The 27067-nt window shown below is 40.5% G+C and overlaps 1 long non-coding RNA gene and 1 other non-coding gene across 2 annotated transcripts in view; one reads left to right on the plus strand and one right to left on the minus strand.

Moving 5' to 3' along the window:
• LOC111723735 overlaps positions 1 to 27067 on the plus strand; it is a 134003-nt gene that overhangs the window by 67072 nt on the left and 39864 nt on the right. The gene's annotated exons all lie outside the window — the stretch shown is intronic.
• Positions 3296 to 3510, minus strand: LOC111723758. The gene has a single exon (XR_002772232.1). It is a non-coding gene; the product is annotated as a small nucleolar RNA U3 (small nucleolar RNA).

The raw sequence follows: 27067 nt of genomic DNA on the forward strand, positions 1-27067 counted from the left end.
CTGAAAGTAGAACCCTGGTATCTTTTCTCCATGTCAGTGATTAGAATCATGTTTCAACACATCATTGACATGATTCATTTTGCATGCCTTCTCAGGAGCACATGGGAGCATGAAATGACGCATAATCACACTGTTCTTAAATATTAGGGGGAAAAAGATAAAAGAGAGAAGTTTAGTGGTGAACCTTATTTCTGACTCAGCAAACTAAACTTTTAGTATCAGGGAAGAAAGGGAGATAGAGGAAAGAGCAACCTAGTATTTTCTATACTTAAAGAGTGAAACCAAAATGGGAAAAAAAGATATAATCAGAACCGCCACCATCCTATTTTAGCACAGCGTGTAATTCTCAGTTCAAAAAAAAGTTTTCTTTAAGAGAAAGCATTTTAAGATAATATCTCCATGAGACATTTCTGTGAAAAGCTGGAGAGGCTTTGAGTCCCCCTGAGAAATTGCTTTGCAATTGAAGGAGCAAAGAGAGGCCTGAGTCAGGGAGATGTGTGATTGGTCATGTGGGGGTGTGTGAATGAGCTGATCTGCATGAGACCTGAGCAGCAAATGAGAGCCCCCTGTGGGACCTGGTTGGACTAAAGTCATTACGGTGATGCATATTGGCCAAAGAATGAAGCCCTGGGTGACCAAGTACTATATTGACCGGAAGCTGGTAAAAACCTCATATCTGATTTTGAGAACTGACATTACCATTATGATCCGGAGAAAGCTGGAGCCTCCTCTGGGTCAGCCAATTGACAAAACTATAAAAGACTTACATCTTTTACCAAATCGGGGCAACAAAGCAGAGAACATCCTATTCTTCATTTCTTTCTCTCTCCTCCTTCTGCCACCCCTCAGACTGTGAAAAGGAACTTGATGCTACATCCAAAATGATAACTTCTGTGTTCTGTTTCTGAGACATTCTCACTGCTTCAGTGGAGTGGCTGGGAGAGGGTGCTTGGTATTGACATTCAAATGAACGCATCAAATATCTCACTGGGCTACAGAGTTTCTTTATCTGATATTGCCACAACAAGCAGCTCAGAGGTATTTGTCGGTATCACTCTGGGTCTTTTATATTCTGACTGTTGAATGAAAGGAGCAGACAACTAAGACTTCTCTTTGAAAAGGAGAAGTCCATTATCGTTGTCTTTGAAGCTCCAAAGAGTGTACATTCTACTTGGATAAAGCACCACAATAGGTGGAAAGAAGCAAAGACAGCCTTATAAATTTCCCTGTGAGCAAGCAGATCTATTGTTATCTTTATTAAAAATATGCCTCCAGGCAGGTGGTCCTGTTCTGAGTGATACCTCCAGGAGTCAGCTTGAAAGAAATGGTGGGAAACTTCACATGGCCCTAAAACAGCATGGGCCGTCTTGAGAAATGTGAAAGAAGATCAAATTACTGTACTGAGTGTTCTGGGTGTGTTGAACAAATTGACTTTCAAATTTGAAAACTTGAAACTTTGGCAATTATATTAATAAAGATAAGTAAACTAGTTGACATCAACACATGCATTCTGTTTGTTCTTTGTACATCTCCGTGTACCTCCCAGAGAAGGCTGTGACCCAGATTCCATATATTTCAAGACTTTCATAAGATAAGAATGACATATACTTATCATTAGAGCATACTAATTAAAGCAAAAAGTGACATTTCAAAGTAATGATGCTCCCTAGTGTCACAATGTAAAATACTCCCTAGTCTATTTTTAATGAACTGGTGTGTATGTATGTTTAAAATATTATTTTGTTATGATCTTGTATTTTCATTATTTCAGTGCTGGTGATGACCAGTAAAGTAGAACATTCTTCTAGATGGCTAATGAAGGAGAACAGTAAAACCCACACCAAGGGCTTTGGGCTTTGGTTGCAGTCACACCCAGGGTGCATCCATGCATGCATTCTTGCGTTCATTCAGCACTTTGATAGCATGCTTGCTGCTTGCCAACCTCTGTGCTAGGTGCTGGGGATTCATTGGTTAGTAGGACCCAGATGGTTTCTGCCCTCAAAGAGCCTACCCCCTCTCTTTGATTATTTATGATCAAGCTGTTCTTCATGTTTCATCTTTTATATCTTCAATAGCAGCACAAAGGATGGTGTGTTCAGTGCTGGTTGTATATACACCTTCACCAGTCATTAAAAATTTCTACATACTCTTAGTTAATAGGGATAGCTACAGAAAGACTGTGTCTCCCTGTTGACAGAATTTCTGCAGTAGGTCCTTGGTCTCAGGGATTCAAAGAATGAACCCATGGACCACAATTCAGTGATAAAATGAGATTTATTTGATAGAAAGGAATACAGAAGAAATAAAAAGCACCAGAACTTCTAGCAGAGGAAAAGACCCAAGTGGGACGTCTCCTTATGGGTCTTTTGTCTAAGGGTATGAGGTTTTGAGAATTAGTTCGGCCAGGACTTAGTAGATGAAAGATCCCTTTTTGATGTTAATGAATATATTAATAAATGAATGCAATCCCTCCAGCTATGGGCAGTGAGAGAATGGGGCTTACATAAAACTGCTGAGGCTAGGAAACTTACATGAAATTGCTCAGGCCTAGGAAATGGAGGGTCCCTGTCCAGTCTTGAAGGGGGGGACCTTTCAAGGGAACCCTGTATCATCTTTACTTATTCTATGTTTTTTTCTCATATTTGCCATCTACCCATTATTTTGGTGGTAAAAGCAGACAGATCATTGTCATCATTGTTATCGATTTCATCATCATCTTTATCATGTTTTATCATCAACATAGCTCTTGGTTACCAAGTATAGAAATCACTTGAGGTTAATTGGTACCACTAGTATTCAAATTTTATGGACCACTGAATAAGTTCAGGGTGTTTAGGAACTTGCCCAAAGCCACATAGCTAGCAAATGACAGAGTTAGGACTTCCCATCAGGGCAGGCTGCCCCATCCGTGCCCCTATACTATATCACCTCTCATTGTCTTTTATCATTTTTTATGCCCTGCTATTCACAAACAGTTGTTAAAAGTCTTTATCCTTATAGCTGGTGATAAGCTAAATATTTAGGTTGTCTTTGATCTATGTAAACATTGCCATTTTTAAAGTCTTTTCCCAACAAATTTTCTAAAAGTAAATTTTAGGCTTTCAAATAACTGTGCTCAGTGATGATGACTGATTTTAGAGTGTTCTTCCTATTGAAATCCACTTAAAGAAACACCATTCCCTAAAGTGATGTTTACCATAAACTCTACTGTATCACATATACATGAGCCAGGATTCAACATTCATCATAAGATTGCTTCATGCTACAGCAAAATTTATTAAAGCATTTATTATGTGCTATTAAAATTCCTTTTTTAAAATTTTTATTTATTTATTTATTTTTTACGATCATTAATGGCAAATGGCAATTGCACTAAAAGCAACACCAAGAGCCAGCTTCACGCTCAGGAGAGAATGCTGCTCCTCCTCCTTGTGGTTTCTGATGCTCTACACATTCAGAGAAACTTCTCTAGTAATGAACTATAGAAATGATCCCTGAAAATATAGTCTTGTTATTAAAATTCTTAAAAGAAATCCTGGCTATTTATTTTCCTGCCTACTTCTACAAAGGATTAGATGTAGTTGCTAGTGTATTTTACCTATCATTGAGAGTTAAAAATTAAAAGGTAGGATAGTTTTATGAAAGAGAGCAATGTGAGATCTCGATTATGGTCCTGGAATTGATGTCTCTAAAATTAGTAATTGCAATTTAGAGTCTGGAATCTGGTATTGCTTGGAATCTCTGCCTCACTACTTGCTATGTGACATTGGGTGAGGCTAATGGCTTTGAGTCTCAATTTCTTGATTTGTAAATGGGCGTAATAAAAGTGCTTTGTCAATATGAGGGTTACTTGTGATAATACTCATAAAGCACTATCCCAAAGTCTGGTACCTAGTAGGTGTTCAATAAATGTAATGATGATGGAGTTAGTGCTTGTGGTAAAAGAAGTAAGACAACACACTTCTTAGTTTCTTGAAGTAGAATCCTGCATGGAAGGTAAATATATGAACCTGACTGGAAAGGTATGGAGCCTGCCTTACTTGGTCCTGCCACAGAATACCAGTGCTAAACTGTGTCTTCATGAATAGTTGACAGATGATGATTCTTGGTTGGAAATTAGAAAGTGAGTGACAGTAGTGGTACAGTAGAAAAAGCACTAGAGCAAGATGTTAGCCAAATTAAGTTTGAATTATAGTTCTACTACTTTTGGCTTACATAATCTTCGTAAAGATTATGTAAAGTGCTAAAACTTTCTAAACCTTAGTTTCCCCTTCTGTGAATTGATGATAACAATATCCTGCCATCAGGGCTGTTTTGAGGACTCAGTGGGATTAAATGTGTTTAAACAGACTTCGAAGATTCTCTTAGGCAGCTCAGGCTGCTATAACAGAGTACGTCACAGTCTGGTGGTTTAAAAAACATTTATTTCTCAGTCCTGGAGGCTAAAAAATCCAAGATAAAGGAGCTGGCAGATCTGGAGTCTGGTGAGGGCCCTCTTCCTATTTTGTAGTTGGCCATCTTCTCTTTGTATCTTCAAATGGCAGAGAGCAGAGAGAGCTCTCTGGGGTTCCTTTTATAAGGGCACTAATTTCACATGTAGGGGCACCATCCTCATAACCTAATAACCTCTCAAAGTCTCCACTCCTAATACCATCATATTGGAGGTTAGAATTTCTACACATAAATTTTAGGGGGATACTAACATTTGGTCTATAATAAAGATATACTGGTTTATAATTCTTGTTTTGTGTTAAAGAGATTATATCATGATAAAACAAATGGAAAGGGAATTTTATGGGCTATTAAGTCCCCTGCTGTGGTTCTTCTTTTATTTAAAGATGCAACTTCTTCAGCTGATCTCGTTGATGTAGAAATTCTAGAACAGCAACTTACTATTTTGAAATCAAATGGTTAATTTTCTTTGGAGGCCTTTCCTCTTTGAGTTATTGGATGCTGTGCCTATGTTCTTTAAACTCTGCCAGTGAGGAGGAAGCCCTTGTGTGACAACAGATTTAGTGAGGTATAAATCTACCTAAATAGCAGCTGGACAGGATCTGATAAGAATGGGCCCCAGAGCCAAGCCACATGAGCCATGTTAGAAGGATGTGCTGACTTCAACTTCAAGCCACAGACCCCGCAGCAAACTGCTGGGAAGCAATGGCAGCCCATGGTGTTGTGCCTGTTGTGCCACCATCATACTTGTCAGCGTCACCATCTTCCCCATTAAGCCTTCATGTGGAGCTCCCTCCAGTGCCATTGTGGGCTGACAGGCAGCTGTGCATTTTAAAAAGAGCCTTACCCTGGGCTGTGAGGTGAAAAGGCCCAGCTACAACCTAGACAGGCCCACAGCAGGGATAAATTGCTCACAGGAGGATAAGCTGGTGGCTGTCGAAGGCTTTTGTTTGTCTGTGGTGTCAGCTCACCCTTAGGCCTCTTTCTCTAAGGACTGCCACTAACTCTTGCTTTCAAGGATGGGTCCCGGTGGTCCTGTTTTTAACTTGGTTCCCATGGCCATGGGTGAGTAAATGGTGGTTCACAGCTCCCTCAGACTGGGCCAGTCAGATTGTCTTTCTCAAGTTCTACATGGGGCTAAAGCATCTTTGCAGATAGACTGGGTAGATGGGCAAACTTGGGAGCTGTGGGAAGCTTGTCTTAGATTAATTCAGTAATCCTCATAGTAACTGTATAAGGTAGGTCTTTTTCTTATTCTCATTTTATAAAAGAGGAAACAATTACAGAGAGGTTAAGTATTAATATTTAATAATCTTCCCCACGGTCATCTAGTCATGTAGTTTATTCATGGGAGAGGCAGGCATGAACCCAAGTAGTATGAACTCACAATATTAGCCACTATACAACAGAGAGAGAGAGAGAGAGAGAGATGAGAGATGCAGGTTAAAAAGCTGTGAGGTTACAGGGAGGGAGGAGGAAGATAGAGTAAGCCTGATTGACTAAGAGAATAGCTGGCTAGATTCTGTAGGCTTTCTAGCTCCAGGATCCAGACCTCAGTGTCTACGCTTTCTAACCTTGGCTCTGAGAAGTGTCTCTGTGTCCTTATAAATAAATTCTCCTTTTGTGCTCAAAGTAGTTTCAAGGAATATCTATTACTTGCAACCAAAAGAGTCTTGACTAAGTGACCACACTGTCACAGTTTGGCAAAAACGACAGTGGGTCATCCCTTGGCCTTTGTAGCCCCAGGTATCTTTATGTTATCTGTAGGTAGTATCCAGGCTAGTGAAGGAGAAAGGCAAGTACACCAGTGAGGTAAGCGTAAGTTGCTATAGAAACTCAGAGATGTGGCCCAAAAGTGAGACTGGGATAGGGTGTGGGAAATCAGGACCAGTTCTCAGAAAGCGAATATTTGAGTTATGTTTTGAAAAATGAGTAGGATTTAGCTATATGAAGAATGGATGGAAAGAAGGGCATTCCAGGTAGTGAGATGAGTATGTTCAAAAAAATAAATAAAGAAAACCCACAGTACATTTTAGAAAAGGTAAGCAATTCAGTGCGATAAGGAAGAGGGAAGGAGAGATGGAATCTACAACTGGAGTTCTTGGCTGGGCCTTCTGTGAGTTCTCCAGTGCTCAGCAGTGGCATTTGAACCCTAGCTTATAAACTAGCAGTTCATTCCCTCTCCGGTTCCTTCCTTCCCTCCCACATAAAGGCATTTTTAGATGTTAAAATTGGAAAGACGACATTCTGACAACATTAAACACAATTTTAGAAAAAACAAAAACAACAAATGCTTGCAAAATCCCAACACCCAATACCATTCTTTTCACTTTTGCCACCTTATCTTCTGTTTGTCTTTAAACCTGCCTGTTTTCTACACATGGTTGCAATCCATCTGCATGTCATTTTCACTTCTCAGGAGATCAAAAAGATCTTCCGTATTCCTATGTTGTCCTCTCCTCATTATTATAATAGCATGGCAGTTCATGGGATAGCTTTTCTGAGTACTCACATTGCTACAGACAATGTGCTAAACTCTCTTGTGTAAAAATGGTTGACTTGGAGATTCCTGCTTTTGAGGAACTCAGAATTCGGCATCGTGGTTTCTGCTGAACTAGAAGTCATATGCATTTTAAAGCCTCTGGGTTTAATATTGTTATTTTATGAAACATGTATGTGATTCCTCAAGGGTCAATTTGGAAGCCTTTTCTTCTGTACTCACTGTCCTCCAGTCTCCAGCTGCTAACACAGATTCCCCGTGGCTAACAAAAAGCTGTGTCTTTCTTTCCTTCTGTGTGTGAACAACTTACCTTGTGTCTTTTCATATATTATGATCCAAATACCCTGAAAGCCATTTGATGACTAACCATAAATAGACTCCTGATCAAGCTCGTGAGCAGATTTAATTTGGTTACAAAACATTATCCTGACTGTGGCAAGTGTCCAGTGGTCATTATTTTAATGATGGAAGCCTCCACTGCCTAAACTAATTACAAACCAGCTGTATTCCAGGGAGGGTGGCATTGGCTAACCAGTCTCCCAGAGGCTGATCCAAGTGTCAGTGGGGAGGATCATATCTCTGCTTTTCCTTCCTCTGTCCCTCTGTGGATGTCATCTGTGTCATTCTCTGTCCCTCCCTGCTCTTATGTTAAAGAAAGTAGGGATGATTGAACAAAACTCCTTAAATTAAACTTAGCTTCCTCCCTACAGTGTGATCAAGAGCCTCCAAATTAAAGATGTGGGGAATTTTATGATAAGATTTATATTTTGGTCTGAAATGAGTTTATAGTCTTTAAATGCTTTAGCTTTCCCCTTTATGATACTTTTCATTGATTTAATTTAGCTCTGTGCCTTTGATGGCATGTTGGTTTTTGCTCCATTCTCTGTATCTGAATGTTCTTAATTTCTACATTTCTAGTCTATGTGTTTGCTGAAAAAACATAGATTAATTGGTTTAAATTTTTTTTAAATAAAAGAAATGCATTCATTGAAGATTCTAGAAGTGCTTTGTTATCTATGAAGAAATGGATGGGGGATTAAATAAACCGTATACATGTACATACAGTCTCTGGAAATCCTCATATGTGGTTTAACTGTGTGTGTGTATGTGTGTGTATTCCAACACAAATATGCAAGTGTAAGTTATTGACAAACACTTAAAATGAAGTAGGTTATTATCCATAGACCTTAAAGTGTTCAAAACTTCATAAACTTCACTTTTCTTTCTTGCAAAATGGGAACAATAGTACTTCTGAATATATACAGTTGGAGAAATGATTCATTTGATAATGCAAGCAAGGTTCCTGGCACATAATAAGTGCTCAACAAATATCAATGGTTAATTACATTATGGCCCCTAAGAAAAAAATTTCCCAAGCCTCCGTCTCTGAGCATTCTTTTCCTCTTTTCCCAGTCTAGTAATGATTAATTATTTCCACCTAGATCTCACTGATACCACTTTTATGGAAGATGCCCATGGTGGCCTTTGTCACTGTGAAATCGTCTTTGATTTCAGCTGCAAGTATGGTGACCAGTTTTGTCCAAGTCAGCTTCCTGCCCCTAGTACCGACTTTTCCACTTTCTTCCCCAGGACGATCTCTTGTGCTGAGAGCCTGCATGGCCACAGCTGAAGAGGAGCCTGGAAGTCTGGGGGAATAAATGCCCTCCACAGCTACTACCACCAGCCACTGGCCATTTGAACATGTGAATAAATGCACCAGCCTTCCACATTCAGGTGACCAGTTCTGAAGGCATGTTGTGTGTCTCTCAGGAGGACTGGCCAAACCAAGCCTCTGGCTCTCAGTGGCTAACTTGATAATATACCCTTATATTGGCTTTTACTCGTTCCCCTTTTTACTCCCCCTTTCCTCATCTCTGCTTTCTGGAATCTTCTCCCAGATAAATTCCTGTAACTGAGTTTATATCTCAGGCTCTGTCTTCAGGAGAACCCAATTGGTGACAACCCTGAAGTCTTCTGTCTTCTTGATATTTCTAGGATGTTGCCTATGTAGCCTTTAGCTCCAGCTGACTTCTCCTTCTTTCCCAGCTTAGAGGGAAGAAAAGGCTTGTGGATTTCTGAGGCCAGATTCTTCTTCTTTGATTTTGGTCCTATCCTCTGGGCCCACAGGCCATTGTTTCCTGTTTACTGCTGTACCTCCAATGTGAAGTGTTTAGCTGATAGCAGAAGCTCAACAAATACTGAATGAGTGAAAGAATGAATTATTCCCTTTCTTTTGTGTGGTTTTTAGTTTCCTTTTGTCCAGATCTGTTATTCTCATCCTTGGTTGTTCTTTGAGCTTTACTTTGGAAGTACCAAGGTCTTTTGCTTTAGAAGTCTTTCAGGTCTTTTGCCTGAATCCCAGAGCCCACATCTTTACTAAGACTACAAACCAACTTCCAACCCTTGCCAATATTGGGCCCTGTTGGGCACTTTCTCTTTCTTGAACTCTGCCTCTCTTGGTCTCTTAAAATTCAAACCCTCCCGTGGTTCTTCTCCTAGCTCTTGGACTTCCTTTCCCATTGATTTTACTGGCTTATTTAGCAGCTTGGATTCTACATTTGGCTTTCTTCAGGGCTCATCTTTGATCTTTTTTCTCCTATAGTTATATCCTCAAAGGATATAGTCCTCAAGGAGTGACTCTCATGTCTTCATCTGTGGGATGATTCCTAAATCTGTAATATGCAGATTGACTTTCCTGAGAGCCAAACTATTAGAAACTCCACCTGGAATTCTGGCAGCTATTTCCAGTTCACCTGGAATTGGAATTCATGGTCTTCTCTTCATTTTCACCTCTTTCTCCTTCTCTATAGCCTATGTTAGTTAATGAGATCACTATCTATTTATAAGTCTTTGTGTGATCCTTACCTGTCTTTCCTCACTGTTTTCAAGAAATAATTTTTTAGTTCCTACTGTGATCCAAGCACTGAGAAGATGTGGACAACAAAAATAGACATGCTGATACCCCCAAATGCTCATAGTCTGGTAGCCACACTATTAATCTAATCTGTCACACAGTAAACTGAGGTATGTGCTGTGGAGGAAAAGTCCACTGTGCTTGGTGAGCATGTCACAGAGGGACCTAATCTGTTCCTGGGATTTGAGACATCTGCCTTTAGGAGGTGGCATTTGATCTTAGACACGAAGGCTGAGTAGGAGTGAGTTAGGAGAGAGGAACTCTTTCCTCTTTATGTGCTACGTCAAGAAAAGCCTCTGTTTTATATTTTCTTTTCTCATCTTGGACCACTGCAGCTTTTGCCTCCTCCTTCTACCCCCACTCCCATCCATTAATGTTCACTTGCTGCCAGAGTTCTTTCACTACACACACGTCTACCACGTGTTTTCTTCTACTTCTAGCTTAAAACCATTAATAGCTCTCTTCGGCTTCCAGAGTAAAAATCTAAATTCCCTGGCTTGGCTTCAAAGACTTTTCGCGTTTTGGCTCTGACTTTTGTTTCTCGCCTCATCTTCTGCCCCTCTGCGTCACTTCGCCTGTTCTGTGGACCCTGCAGACTCTTCACAGTTTGCTGAAGACACCAGGTCCTCATAGGCTTTTTGCCTTGGTTTGATTATCAGCCTTGAGTTTTTCTACTCTTCTTTTGCACCTGACTAGCTTGCCCTGCTCCTCTTAAGCCCTACATAAATGTCACATCCTCCATGAGACTTTCCTTGACCCCTTATTTGTGGCCCCATATTTGTACCTGCAGGTTTTTCTCATGGAGCACCCTGCATTCATTTGCCTTCTATTAACTTACTTGTCTGTCTACAGCGTGTTTTCCTCCGGAACTAAGAGTGTGTCATGCACATCTCTTCCTTCCCAGGGGTTGAAATATAGCAGGTGTTTAGGAAATATTTGTAATTGAATCATTCATCCATGTATGAATACAGTATAGGTGGCAAGACATGAGGGCTGGGGGCTGGAACAAAAACAGCCAGACCTTCTGTAATTACAAGAACTGGTGATCCCAAGCAGGGCTTGACCAAGACCTGTGGGTGGCTCAAGCAGACTCACCATTCAGTGTCTCTTCAGTAATCACATAAAATAACACATCTCAGCAATGCTGCTTGTGGAGAAGGATGATGACAGATTGAAGCATCTTGGCCTTCATAGCTAACTCAGCAAAATGACAGCCCACCAATTGTTGGGTCCACCCTACTTGAAGGCATTTCATTGACCTTGTTTTGTTTTAGAGCATATCACCCCTGTTCCTACCTCAATTGTCTCATCAAAGTAGTCTTACAGTTAAACACAATTCCTTACTTAAAAATAGTTCTGATAAATGCTGTTCTCAAAACTATGCTAGTTTTCTGGGAATACTTTAGTGCCTCTTCTAGACTGGTGCCCTGGGCAGCTGCTGGGCAGTCCTCTGGTAATCCTGGTTTGATACTGTATAATGCTCTTGACCAGTGTTACGCCAATAACCTATAAAGAATTCCTCTACATGCCTGGCTTATACCCAATTAAAAATCCCTTTTCTATTTCAAAATTGTAAGGATGTTGCTGTGAAGTGCATGACAGAGTATGCTCATGTTCTGGTCTGTGCTCTTACAAATGACAGACAAATGGCAGTGGCCTGGGGCTGAGAGTGGACTGCCACTCTCCTGCTTGCCAAGATTGCTCCATGGCTGGGCTTCCTTATATGTCCAGCACCCACCCTTGCCATCCTTTCTTGAGCAAGGCTGTGAAGTGTGTTCATGATACCAGTATGTGTGGGTGGGGAGGGGGCTTCAGCTCAGACAGGACACTTATGGCCTTCACTTGAGTGTGCCCAGGAAGGAAGGTGTTTTAATAAAAACCAGGGTGGATACTAAGGGAACAATACATTTCTGCCAATTTGACTTTATCCCTGAGATAGCAACTTATCAAAATTGGTGGCGGACAGGGATGCAGTAGAAAATTGGTAGTTTCTAAAGGACAGGGATGTAGAGTAGGAGAAAGATCAGTTCAGCTTCCAAAGTACTGGGCACTCACTATGTGCCAAGCATTGTGTAATGCTGGGGAACAAAGGGGGTTATGATATGGTCCTCATCCTGGAGGAGGTATTTTTATTTATTGAATTATTGACATTCTTTTTATTTCTAAGCAACTGTAGAGGTGGCAATTTGGAATTGATCATTTGGAAAATTCACATTTATGTCCTGAATTCACAAATCTTTCATTGGAACTTTGGCCAACTATCTTAATCCTGTGTGTTTTATAAAATGTTTTCTAGAGGTTTGTAAAATGCCTTTAAATGTCTTACATCATTTATAGTTCATACAGGGTTCAAATCCTTATATTTATTTTAGTGATGAGAACCCATGAAATCCACAAGGTTGAGTTCTAGTTCTGGATTTCCCAGCCTCTCAGAGCCAGACCTTTCTGTCACTATTGGTTTCCTGACTCTTCTCCTATTTACTCACCTCCCCCCCCCCCCCCCCCCCGCCTAGATCTATCACAAGTTAGGACTTTTACACAGCCTCAGCTTTGATGTATTTCAATCTCACTGGATCCATAGCTTTCTGTCTGGCTCTGTGTACTGAGTGTTGTGTGTGGCTGTGTGCCTGTTACTCTTCTTAACTGAGCCCTTCTTTATTTTGTCCAATTTCTTTTTTAAGAGGGGCAGGGGAAACTTAATATTTGTCCTTTTCTGGTCTTCAGGTTTCCTGTTTCCCTAATTTCTGTGAACAATAATAATGGGAACTGACTAATGATCAAATGACTTTGTCCTCTTATGTCTTCCTTGATTTGAGGTGTGCTCTGAATTCAGAGTTGCTGAGTCTTTGGGTAAATAGTAAGAAAGTGGAACTGGGAAATTTTATATGAAAGCACTGAAAGTTTAGGGAAGTCTTCCTGGCATTCATGAATTTTGCACCCATGAGTGACAAAACTCATGAGTAACACAACCATGAAGCTGGAAGGTCATGGGAGTGGAAGAAATGAGTTTTTTTTTTTTTTTTTTTGCAAAGGAAGAAGTTTTCCACGGACATTTTTAGCTAGAAGTCATTTCTTCCTTCTCTGACCTCCCATAGAGTTTCTTCAGACCCTTGTCAGGACTTGCACTGCTCCTTCTACTGTATTAGTTACTTTTATTGTTACCATCTCCCTAGACTTTCTGAGGTCTTTCTGAGGACAGGAATGTTGACTGCTTTCCTCTAGCACCCAGCCTAGAATATAGAGCTTAGCAGATACATACTTCCTGAGTTTTCTAAAGACTTATATTTTCTCCTATATGCAATACTGTTTTGAATATTTTACAGTAAGCATGTATTACCATGCAATTAGGGGGAAAAAGTGAAGATATAAATTTTTTTTGAATGATTAAGTGGATAAGTGAATGATTAAGGATTCAGTGCTGCTAGGGAAATTCAGAAGCAAGATATCACTTACTGAACATCTAAAGCACTGGTTTTCCAAGAAATGTAACATTTTTTATACTTATTACCCTAATTACCTTTCAGTATCTTGATGAAATGGAGGGGCATAGGCAGACAGTAGCTGAGATAGCCAAAGTTCAAGACTTCACCTCTTGGTTCCAGGTAGTTTCTTCAAGCTTTGATGATCTTGCTTTTGGATTTGTTTTTTTATCCAGCTATTCCCAAATGATTTTAAGGCAGCAGAGAGGTTATTAACTAAATTGTTCCCTATGGTGTGAAAAGTGAGTTCAATGTTTCTCTTGGGCTCCATCTCCAGGGTGGAGCCAGCCTATCAGGTAAAAGTCGCTCATTCACTCAAAATTCTCATCCAATCACAGTCCTTCATCCCTGTGCAGTCTGTCACTAAGCAGTCACGCACTCTCATTGTTTTGGGTTGCACAGACCCAGAACAAAAACCCAGGCTAGGAAAAAAACATGCATGTGTTTAGATGCTACAAACTGCCTTCTAATTTTCTCACTGACAATTAGAATGAATTCAGTTTGAGTTGCTTCTCATGCAGGGATCACACTGTTTGGGTCTTAGATTGGGACTGCCATGTGACAGATGAACACACAGAACGTTTCTAGGAAAGACAAAGGAGGCAGATGCTTTCCAAGATTAAGATTTTGACTGTGGGATGTCATAGTCTTTTTGGACTCAAGGACATTGTTTATTCACAATTATTGAAGCCTGGGAGGCATTGTCGGAACTGCAGCTCAGCTTGTGTGGTGTGACACACACAATTCAGTAATGCCTCACTTGACCTCCTCGCATAGCACCTTAGCATTTCTGTAGGTCACAGTTGTTGGAGGTCAGCGTTTTTCCTATGTAAGAACGTATTTCGGATAGCACACCTGTATAGGCCCCTGCTTACATATGCCAGTAAATCTTTTGAATGACTTTCAAGTGGAGCTTTGGAGAGGAAGAGAAACAGGTTGTAGATAACCCTGAGTCTTCCAGAATAAACACTGAGAATTTTAAGAAATAACTTGTTTTTTTCCGCAAGTATTTCCCTTTTGAGAGCCTGCAGAGCTTATTATTCTTTTCAATCTTAAAATGTTAGTTTAAATCCCAGTAGTGCAGGGTTTGAAATCAACAAACTAAAGAGGTCTCAAATGACGACTGCTGCTGTTTGGGGATGATCATTTCTTTGGCACACAAAGGAAATACCAAAGTAGGACAGGCCCACATATAATCCACAGGAATGGGACAGCATCATGGTGTGTACGGCTGATGGCAGTGAGCACATTCAGCTCTGGAGATAGATACTCTCACCTATGTGTGATTGCAGGTTAGATTTATAAAGCATTAGGAAAGAATCCCTACTGTCTGCTAAACATGAAATTTACCTCTCCTGAACATTTAAGAGATACTTACTTTTACCTTTCATGGTAAGTGGAGGAATAGAGGATCAGGGATTTTAAATAATGTGCCTAGTCATATGACAAGTAATTGGCAGAATCAGGATTAGAACCTGTGACTGTTTTACTCCAAAGCTCTAGGCATTGCATTTATTTTCTGGGTTCACACTGTCATCTGTTACAGGTCTTACACAGTCTTTGTTATGTCAGCTGGAGTTTATCCCTTATTCCTTTCTCATTATTGCCCATTTTATCCTTGCATTAAATAACTTTGTTTTCTGATTTTTCTCTTCATATTTTTATTATGAACCTGTGTGAATCCCTAATTTCTGTGATAGCACCTTGTCTATAGGAAGTATGCAATATATACTTGAAAAAGTGAATTTTAAAATGCAGTATATTGTCATAAAGCCTTTGTTATGTTTTTAACCCATTTTTATACTTTATTTTTTAACAAAGCTTCTTTTAAAATCAACAGACCAGAGGCATTTAGGATCCCTTCTAGGTGTAGATAAAGCACGGTGAGAAATATAAAATCATTTTCAAGAAAGCTTGATGTTTAATTCCAGAAGACAAACCTGTCAAGAGGGCTCCATTTTCTACTCACATTTTTAGGTACCTACTTTGATTAATGCAAATACATCTTCTTGGCACTTCATTTGCCTATTACCATACAATTTTCTTTGCTATTTAAGAGTTGGAGATCTTATCTCACCTATATAGGTCTTTCATATAAAATTACACCGGGGAGTTTAATTGCGTCATGCCAAATAGTTGATTGGCAGAATGAAATTTGCATGGCTGGGGCAGTGTCTAGTCTTACACACAGTGTCTGACCACGCCACACCACCTTCACTGCCACCAACAGGGCCCAGCGACCAGCACGTCTCCCTAGGGTTATTGTGGTAGGTTCATAACTTGTCTCCTTGTTTCTCCCCTTGCCCCTGTCAGCTGATTCTCAACACAGAAGCCAAATGATTCTGGTACAATAGAGGTTGGGGAAAGGTGGCACCGTTGTTCACAACCTTCTCCTTTCCTATGAGAAGAGACTGCAGTCATTAGTCATGACAGTGGCCTATGAGGTCCTGCATCATCTGCCCCACCCTCACGCTTCTCTGACTTCACTACCTTCCCCTTTCTCCTTGGTCACCCCCTTCGGGCTCTCTGCTGCTCTTCCAGCCTTTCAGGGGTGCTGTGTCCTCAAGTCCCCTCAGCTCAGTGAGCCTTCTTCCCAGGCACTTGTCCGGGAGGGCTTGTTCCTCTACCTTCCTGAGGTCTTTGCTTAAAGTTCCTCAGAGTTCATTCAGTCTCCAAGTCCACCCTGGACTCCTCACGCCCCTGCCAGATGGTGTTTTCCTCTATAGGACTCATCACTGTCTAACATGCTGCATACTTTACTACTTCCTTTTGTTTTCTTGCCTGTTCTATTTCTCCCAATTACAAAGAAGACTCAGAAGGCATGAAGACAAGTATTTTGTTTCTGTTTTCTGCCTTGTTTACTGCTGGGCCTTAGTGTCTTGAATGGTGTGTGGCTGAAGTAGATGGCTAATAAATACGTGACTGAAGAATGAAAATGTGGCTATGAGATTCCTAGATGCCATATAGGCCACATTCCACTCTGTGAGCATCATGAACTTGATGCTTCACTCATTCAGCAAATACTTAGTGAGCACTTACTACTGGCCACAGATGCCCTGAAGGTGCAATGGCCTTTCAGGAGCTCACTATTTAGTTGGGGAAACTGACATTCAACACAGACGAATATATAATTGTCCAGCAGCTCTTGTGGCTTGTGAGCTCAGAGAACAGGTACCTCCTTAGTCCAGGCTCAGGAGCTTGGAAGGCTTCCCTGAGGAACACCTGTCTAGCCCTGATTCATGAGCTTGGCTGCGAGCAGGGGATGAAGGTGGGGCCACTGGGCTGCTACTTCCACAGGTCCAGAGAAACTTTCACACAGCTTGTTCAAGCCCCTGTGGGTTTCAAACTTGAACAACATCAGAATCTCCTGAAGAGCTTATTAAAACACCAATGTCTGGCTTCATCCCTAGAATTTCTGATTCCCTGGGCAGGGCCTGAGCGTTCACTTTTCTGACAAGTTCTTTAGTGATCCTGATGCTGCTGGCCTTTCAGAGCCACTGAATCATAGGATGGGTCTGACATGACTCTATCCTAAATGGGGAGATTTGTTCTGAGGCCAGAGCCCAGGAAGACTTGTGGAGAAAGGGCCATTTGCAATAAGCTTTGCAGATAGGTTTGCTGCAAACTTTGGGGTAGGATAGAAGGAATGAGATATAATGTCTGCCCCTCCCTCCCACCCAGTGCATCAGTAGATTTGAAAGCTGGATATAATCATTAATTTTGTTTTCCTTGTGAGAGGCAAAATACATTTGGCCTGGGATGTTAAAAGTTTTTCTCTTCTTTTTCATCTCCTTTTTTTTTCATTGAGCTTCCCAGGCTACAGTCTAGTGGCCTCATTATAGCTTACTACAACCTCAAACTCTGGGGCTCAAGCAAACCTTCCTCAGCCTTAGCTGGGACTATAGGTGCCTACTACCACATTTGGTGAATTTTTTTTTGCAGTTTTTGTAAAGACAGTTTCTCTTATGTTCCTCAGGCTGATCTCAAACTCCTGGCCTCAAGTGATCCTCCTGCCTTGGCCTCCCAAAGTAATTTTTGCTCTTCTGTAGTCAGATATAATGAGTTTGAATTCTAGCTCTGCTGCTTGCTCATTGTGGGACTGCAACAGATGAATAGCTTGAATGAATCGGAAGTGTGTGAGCCAGGGTTCAGCCGTCAAGCCTATTCTGTGGAAGTGGCACTCTTCTCAACAGTATTTAAAAGTGGTGAGATGGTGGTTGCTAAGACTGCTGTGAGACTAGAAGCTACAGCATGAAGACAAGTCAATGATCAGGGCCCACCCCCAGTTCTACGATCAGGGCCCACCCCCAGTTCTACGCTATTAAACATAAAACTTGGCTAAACACTAGGTCTTGGTTTTTACTTAATACCCTGAGAGGTAACCCTCCATCCAGTACCTTGCTTGAGAAATGGAATTTGCAATGCCTGCTTCACACATATGGGACTGGAAAAGATCATATATGTTGAGGGGCATAGTCTATTGCTTGATACTCCAGAAATACTACATATTGCTGCTGCTGTTTAAAAAATTTCCCTTTCAAGGTTATCCTCCTCCCGTCCATCCCTGTGTCCCAACCTGACCAATCCCCACCCCACCTCCATTTTTTTTTATTCCTTCACTTTCCTCCCCTCTAGACTCTGGTCTAGAACAGAGGACATTTGAGTACATAAGCACTTTAATTCTAATTATTTCATTGTTCCCATCTTAAATAAAAGATAGTCTTTTTCCAGAATGATTTTATAAAACGTTGGAAAACAGTGCCCTGTTTTAAGCCACCTATAAAGTTGAGTGGTTGGTTTTCAATGTTTTAGGGGGATTTACTTCTGGATTCTCCCTACTTGCTTGGAAATTTGCAGCTCATCCATCAGCTTAATCAAGAACTATTTATGGAGGACAATTATGTATCTATTAGAAAAAGTGAATGAAAAATAAAAACAAAAATATTTTTTCTTAATATTTCCTTGTATTTTGTTTTTGACTAAGATTCTTCTGAACGTTTGTTGTATCTTAAGTTTTCAAGCATCCGTATGCCCGCTGTAAGATAATTTCAGCTTCCTTCTTTTGTAGCAAACATCTTTTGAATGAATAGGTTAAAATACAAGCTTGTTCATGTACTCAAATGTATTAATTTTTTGCTTTGTGTTCACTAAAAAAGTGCCAATTGAAATAATACTTCTCGCATACTGGTGATTTCTTGTTCTTGTGTATAAACCGGTCTTCTGTGAATCATATTTTTTTTCACTTTTTTGATAATTCTAAGGAAAAAACCTTTCTTTTGTACAACGTTAACCTCGCACTGTATTTATATTAAACAATATTCTCTGGAGAAAAAAGGGTTTACTCTACTTGGTGAATTATGTACTCTCCTAGAGGCACTGCGGACTGTTAATGCTCAGTGGAACCCAGCAGTTGTAACTGATGAAACATCAGCATGGAAGCTATAAAATAAAAAAGGAGTAATTGGGGACATGTTGGGAGCTGGCAAATGGAAAATACTAGCAGATGTAGCACTGAGAAGAGAAAAGAAAGTTAAAAAAAATCACATTTACTAAGGAGGAACCGCACAGATGGATGATAGAAGTTAACATTTCATTCAGATAGGAAGTGGATTAGGAATTATGTTTCCACTTCTATTACTTACAAGAAAGAATACTTGAACTCTCATAATTAGCCATGTAAAAGTTACTTTACATTAGTCATATATCTCTCAAAAGGATATTTTTCAATGAAGTTTTTTATCTTCTTAAAATGTAGTGTTGACATTTCTGGAGCCAGCTTGTACCTCTTTGTAAGAGTTGACTGTAACCTCCTCTTCCCAGCTCCCTGTTCAGTAAGATTATGTTGGTAGCCTGGAACCAGCCTTGGTGAGAGTATGTATTTTCATGCATATGAAAATTGTCAAACACTATAGTAAAAACATGCTTATCCTAATATATTTCAGTAATATTTATAATAATCTTCATGTTAACATCTTACCATTTAATAAAATTATTGAAAAAATGCCACTTTTGAAAAATGAACCCTAGGGACCTACTAGTGGTTGGTAGTTTCTAAAGGTATTTCTGTAAATGAGAAATGCCTCTTGACATCTGAGGTAGAAAGCATCTACCCTCCAATCTGTAATTTCTGATTTGTTTTTGAATGAACATTTCTCTGGAGCCATTCCTCTGGAGTCAAGGCTCCAAATTCAAATAGCATAATGTTTGCTCCACTGGGGAACTGGGTTTATAGATTGCCTTTCTAGAGTTACCATCTAATATAAAAAGACTTCTGGAATCCACATGCTCAAGACATTTCTAATGTAACAGCTAATGTTTATTGAATGTTTGCTATGCAAGTGACACTATGCTAAGAGTTTTACAGAGTAACCCAGGGTAATCTCATGAAATTCTTATTATAGCTCTTTAAATTTGATGTTATTGTTATTAACCCCATTTCCACATGGTGAACTGACAGTGTGTAAAGTAACATGCTCTGAGTCACTGGTGACAAAGCCAAGAATTGAACCCAGTCCATGTAAGTTCAGATCTCATGCTCTTATTGTACATAACTACTTCTTTTAATTCAGGGGCTGCATTAATCAAGGTTGTCCAGAGAAACAGAACTACTATAAGGAGCTTTGTTATGAGGAATTGACTCATAGGATTACAGAGGGTGAGAAATCCTATAATCTGCTGTCTCAAGTTAGAGACCCAGAAACACTGGTGGTCTAGTTTCAGTCTCAGCTTGAAATCCTAAGAACCAGGAGAACCAAGGGTATGAGTTTCAGTCCAAGTCTAACAGTCTGAAAACTGGAGGGCCAATGGGGTAACTCCAAGTTCAAGGGCAGGAGAAGACCAATGTCCCTGCTATAGGAGAAAAAGCAAATTTTCTCTTTCTTTGCCTTTTTTGTTTTATTCAGATCTTCAATGGATGGATGATGCAGACCTTCGTTGGTGAGGGCTGTCTACTTAGTCTGCTGATTCAAATGCTAATCTCTTCCAACAATGTCCTCCCCAACACACCTGGAAATAATGTTTTACCAGCTATGTGGGTGAAACTTAGCTCAGTCAAGTTGACATATAAAATTAACCACCACAGTGTGTGTAAGAAGCTAAACTCTCATGAACAACTGGCCGGTCACCATGGACACTCCTCAAGTGAGGAGAGCTCACTGTGAGTGAAGGCTGGTACAGGATCACTGTAGTGTAGATGAGTAACTTGTAGCCCTCGGTTGATTATAAGAGCAAGTATAGACTTGGGGTGGTGATGGAGGTATAGGCTTGGGGGCAGTCACTTCAGTGACCTCTAAAGGGTCTATACCACTCTTCCCTGCAAAGCTGAAATGAAGATGCCCAGTAGAAGATCTTCCCTGAGCACCATTCACCCTCTGTCAGGCTATTTCACCAGTAGTGAAATTTGTTCAGCCCCAATACCATGGATGGGTCCAGTGGGGCTAGGATCTAAGTTGTCATAAATAACAGAGATAAATTCTGCTTACAAATGGGATCTCTGAAATGATGATGATAAAAGCAATAATGAATAATAATAAATAACATTTTGAATTACTTAGCATGTGTAAGATGTAGTTGATGTACTTTATACGGGGTGTCCATAAAGTTCATGTGCAAATTTAAACATGAACTTTATGGACAGCCTATATTTAATTCTCACAGTACCATAGGAGGTACAATAAGCCCTATTTTACAAGTAAGAAAATGGACACACCGACGATTTAAGTGATGTGCGCAGTTACAAACTGGAAAGTTGCGGCGTTGAGGGTTGAGCCCAGGTTGTCTGAAGCCAGAGCTTTTATCTGTAAGCCACAGGTATGGAACAGGATAGGGATATTATGAGAAATGATGTATTTAAAATGGAGACAGAGCTTGGCGCCTGTAGCACAGTGGTTACACTGCCAGCCACATACACCAAGGCTGGTGGGTTTGAACCAGGCCCGGGCCAGCTAAACAGTAATGACAACTGCAACCAAAAAATAGCTGGCATTGTGGCAGGTGCCTGTAGTCCCAGCTACTCAGGAGGCTGAGGCAGGAGAATGGCTTGAGCCCAAGGGTTGGAGGTTGCTGTGAGCTGTGATACCACAGTGCTCTACTGAGGGCAACATAGTGAGACTCTGTCTCAAATAAATAAATAAATAAATAAATAAAAATAAAAAAATAAAATGGAGACAGAAACTGATTTGTATGCCAGAGCTTTCTTTCTTGGCTGTGGCTCTGGATAGAGGGTGACTTGCAGATGATCTAAGTTTAAATTCCAGGCCCCAGAGTCAGGATTATCTTTCCTTAGTTTCAGCTCAAAAAGACCCTGCAGTGAATATAGGCCCTTTGTGCTGTGCTCACGTCTCTGCACGTTGTGTGAGACCAACTTCCCTGGGATTCTTCAGGAAATAGAAATAACCAGGGGAAAATGAGCAATAATTACCTGGCATTAAGTTGAGACCTTGTGTGTGAAAGGCATGTGAAGATAGGCCTTTCAGCAACTTAATGAGCCTTATCACGGGCCTTCAGCTTTTCTGAATAAATTTGGAGGTAGTAAAATGTTGGACCTTGCTTTCAAACCAAATTATACTACAACATTATTTTGAAAGACCTTTGGAACAAGTGTTTGAAAGTCCCCCCCCCCCCCCCCGCCTAAAGATAGAATCAGTTTCTCCTTATTAATGAGAGCCCAGAGTAATTTCAGAAGACAGCTAGTAAATAAAAGTATTTAATGAAATGAAATAGAATCTGATTTGTAAAAATGAACTCAGAGGAGTGCCACATCCTGTTTGTCATTCATAGCTGTGTTCATTCATGGAGCAGATGTTTTGTGCCTGGGGCCAGGCACGGAGCTAGGCACGGGGATGCTCTAATGAATGGGCCAGACAAAGAGGATGTAGGTAATTAGAAAAGCAGAAAAACAAAGAGAAAATAATTAAAGCTTTTGAAGGGTCCTAGGAAGGAAATAGTGGGGGCTGTATTGCGGGGGATGGGGGAGTTAGAGATCTATTTTAGCTTGTTCAGGAATATAGGCGTAGGAGAGAGGGCATCGTTCCGATGCCACCTCAAAATTCCTCATGAGATGAAATTAACAATCCAACAATGTATGTGCTTGTGGAAGAGCACGTGTGCTTTAGTGATGACGCAACTCAGTTTTCTTGTAGACTTCTGTCCCTATTTGCAGTGCTGTGCCCTCTTAGTGCCTCTCTGTAGTATCTAGGCCATCCAAAGACTTTTTATTACAAAATACACAGACGCTCTTTTCAGAGTATGTGCTTATTCTTTCAAATCAATTTCTGGCGTTGTATCTCATGGCTCATTTGCTCCAAAAGTAAGGCGATTTTAGTTAACATAGGAAGAATTTTAGGATAGGAATATGCCCCACTTTCTATTCCGTGGTACATTTGATTGAGTAAACTGAATTTAAACAGAAGACACCGGCCCCACAAGCAAGGTGACCTCTCTTGGGTGAATTAAATCATGTCTCATGTTGCTTAAAAGATACTGTGACTTTACAGAGATGTTGAGAGGGACAGAAGTCATTATGGTGTTTATCCTTCCATTTTCCATTTGAACTTCTCTTTTAAAATCATACAAGCAAATCCTTAACTGTTTCAGAAATTATTGGAAGCTTTCTTTAAAGTTGGCTCATTCTATTTTTATGTACTGTAAACTATCTGGTAAATCTAATTTAAATGCAATTTTGTTTAATGACTAGGTTGATATTATGATTCATCACTCATTTACTTAATTAGTAACACTTGACTTTATGTACCCAAAATGTCCAATTTGCACACTGATATTTTTCAGTTAAATAAAATTATGTTTTCAAAAGATAAAGTTTTTTCCCCCTATGTTTAAAGTGTGCCTTTTTGTTTTTGTTCTTGATTACTATAAAAAATAAAGTGCCAGTGAGAGGAGGGAGACGAGTGTCCTGCTGATGTCTCGCAGGGAAGACACTGGTGGTTTGGCCTGGGCCAGGACCGTCTGGTTCAAAGTATGTGCTCACTGTGTGGGCTGTTGTGCTGTGAGAAGATATTTTCCCTTCCCATGTCTGTTTCCTCATCTTTAAATTGAGCCCTACCTTTTAGGATCTATGTACCTACTAAGTACCATAGTAACTGTCATGTAAGAGAATGAATTTAAGAACCACCCAGTATGATTTTAATATTGATGTGATTATTAACATATATTATGGGGTTTGGAGGAATGAAGAGTGACTTTGGGAGGTCATGGCTTTAGTCCTATGCGCTAAGGAAAAGACTCCCTAGTCCATTTCTGATTAATTTCATGGTTCTCAACTGAGATAATGAGTTCAATTCTGCATACAAAGCTGTGGACAAGGGCATCCCCAAAGTCAGAGGTTAATGGAGGCACATTCATGGCACATCACTTTTGCTTCAGCATCTGAAGGAATTAAAAGTGTGTGTATGTATCGAGAGCAACATAATTGTATTATGCAAAAGCATGGGGAATTTGCATACATTTTTAAAGTTCTAGACTAGGCTTCAAAAACCATTTACATTTATAGTGGGAAGCTTAAGATTGTACCCAGAGGGTCTGAGGACAATTTTCTTTTGTTATTCTGGAAATGTTTGAGAAACAAGTACAAAAACTGGTGGGCCATTTCCAAGTTGTAAATGCCATTCCTGAAAGGACATTCCGGGATTTTCCTCAGTCATCTCTTTTATCCTGTAGCATTTTGGGTAGTGGGGGTGGAGGAGGTAATGACACTACTCAAGCAGCCTCGCACAGCCTAGAATGTTCTGAAGTGAGTGCCAGTGAGTTTGATGGGCAGGGTCACTCGGGTGTTTGGGAGGCTGTCTTGGTCCCGGCTGTGGAATTCTGCTGCTGCTTCGGTCCTGTGTTGCTCTGGTTAGCAGCGTGCCATCCTTCCCTGTATTCCATGCTCTTCCTCCCAGGCCCTGTGCTTTCCCACAGGGACAATGACCAGGCAGCCCTTTCCTTTGACCTGTATGCACTTAAAAATACTGGCTCATCATCTCCCCTCAGCTGGCTCAAGGTGCCCTTAAGAATGAGATTAGTAAATGGCACCTCTGTCACCTGTCTGCATGTGCCACAAACCGAGGAAGCTATTCTGGGTACCTGTTTTGCACTCACTAGACCTCCCTTCCCCATCTATTTTATCAGCAGCTTGTTTCTATTTTGTCCCCTGAATATCTCTGGAATTCATTCATTTTTCTTCCTTTTCACTGTCACCCCTCCTTGTCTAGTGCCCATCACCTTCCTCATTTTCCTTCCACTGCTGGTCTCTGCCTGCTGCTCCAGCCCCCTCGTGTGTGGCATGGCCTTACTTTTGGCATTGCCTACTGTCAGGCTGTCAGCGCCACTCTGTGCCAGGCTTTCTGTGCCAGTGCCATCCTCCTCACCTGCTGAACTCTTGGCCATTGTTTGGGCTTCACCTTTCTCTCTTCTAGTCCAAGAACGGTTACCTTGTTTTCTACTTATTTCCAATTATAACATCAAAAATACACTACTGGGACCTGATCAAATTAAAAAGCTTCTGCACAGCCAAAAGCACAGTAAGTAAGCAAGTAGACAGCCCTCAGAATGGGAGAAGATATTTGCTGGTTATGTCTCTGACAAAGGTTTAATAACCAGAACCCACAGAGAACTCAAACGTATTAGCAAGAAGAGAACAAGTCATCTCTTCTCAGGGTGGTCAAGGGACTTGAAGAGAAATTTCTCTGAAGAAGACAGGCACATGGCCTACAAACTTATGAAAAAATGCTCATCATCCTTAATCATCAGAGAAATGCAAATCAAAACTACTTTGAGATATCATCTAACACCAGTGAGAGTAGCCCATATCACACAATCCCAAAATCACAGATGCTGGTGTGGTTGTGGAGAAAAGGGAACACTTCTACACTGCTGGTGGGATTGTAAACTAATACGTTCCTTTTGGAAAGAGAACATGTAAAGAACTAAAAATAGACCTGCCATTTGATCCTATAATTCCTCTATTAGGTATATATTCAGAAGACCAAAGATCATACTACAATAAAGATATTTGTATCAGAATGTTCATTGCAGCCCAATTCATAATTGCTAGGTCATGGAAGAAGCCCAAGAGCCCATTGATCCACGAATGGATCAATAAATTGTGGTATATGTACACCATGGAATATTATGCAGCCATTTAGAAAGATGGAGACTTTACCTCCCTCATGTTTACATGGATGGAGCTGCAAAATATTCTTCTTAGCAAAGTATCTCAAGAATGGAAGAAAAAGTATCCAATGTACTCAGCGCTACTATGAAACTAATTTATAGCTTTCCTATGAAATTTTAGCCCAAGAACATGGGGAGAGGGGAGGGGGGAAGGTGGGAGGAGGGAGGGTGATTGGTGGGATCATGCCTATGGTTCATCCTATAAGAGTACATGTGAATCTCTCTAAATGTAGAATATAAATGTCTTAACACAATAACTAAGAAAAAGACATGAAGGCTATGTTAACCAGTTGGATGAAAGTATTTCAAATTGTATATAGAAAAAGTACACTGTACCCCATGATAGTATTAATGTATACTGTTATGATTTAATAAAATAAAAAAAATATATAATTACACATTTATCATACACAATAGCACTGTTTGATTATTGCTTCTCTCTCCCACCAGACTGTGGGTTCCATGAGGCCAAGCCTTCTTTTGCATAGTTATATATTTCCAGCACCTAGAATAAAAAGCACAGTAGTTACTGTATTTTTGACTGACTGAACAGAGGAGTTGCCACAGTACAGCCAAGACAGGGTCCACGTGTGAATGGGAAGGGAGGTGGACATTGGTGCACCCTCCATGAGTCTGCTAGATTGAATTTCTGTTCTTAAAGAGAGAAAACATCTTTTGACCCTGACGTCAAGCACAGAAGTGTTTGGACCAAATGAGGCTGGGCATTGAGTGGCAGGCTACCGAGTGTAAAGTTGGTCTTAGAAGTTCTGGGGAGCTGCAGTAGGTGGGGAGTCCCTGGCATAATGGTCTCAAACCTGGACTTTCCTGGAAGGAGAGGGGTAAATGTGTGCTCCATGATGTGCTGAGACCAGGAGAACTACTGGGTCATTGAAAGAGGTGGCACTCCAGGGGATGGGAGCGTCTGAAATAAGACCCATGAACTATTATTTTGTATTAACAAGACAGAAGGCATCAAAGGTTGGATTTCCATGTTCCAAAGCAAGTCTCTTTGTTTTTTTTCTTTTTCTTTTTCTTTTTTTCTTTTTCTTTTTCTTTTTTTTAATTGAATGGTAACTGTGTACATTGATGCACTTTGGGGGTACAGTGTGGTGTTTTCACACACAATCCAAGACACTTCCATCAAACTGGTTAACATAGCCTTCATGTAACTTTCTTAGTTATTGTGTTAAAACATTCATATTCTACTCATAGAAAGATTCACTTGTACCCTTGTAAGAGGAACCACAGAAGTGAACCCTCGAATCCCTTTCCCTCCCCCCCTCCCCCTACCTCCCCCCTCCCTGTATCCTTAGGTTGTTATTAGGTTATTGCTTTCATAAAAAAAGGTTTAAATTAATTTCATAATAGGTGTGTGTACATTGGATACTTTTTATTCCATTCCTGTGATACTTTGCTCAGAAGAACATTTTCCAGCTCCATCCATGTGAACATGAAGGACATAAAGTCTCCATCTTTCTTTATGGCTGCATAGTATTCCATGGTGTACATATACCACAGTTTGTTGATCCATTCGTGGATCGATGGGCACTT

This window comes from Otolemur garnettii, unplaced genomic scaffold (genome assembly GCF_000181295.1).
Source record: "Otolemur garnettii isolate 467f Iridium unplaced genomic scaffold, OtoGar3 scaffold00015, whole genome shotgun sequence".
NCBI lineage: Eukaryota > Metazoa > Chordata > Mammalia > Primates > Galagidae > Otolemur > Otolemur garnettii.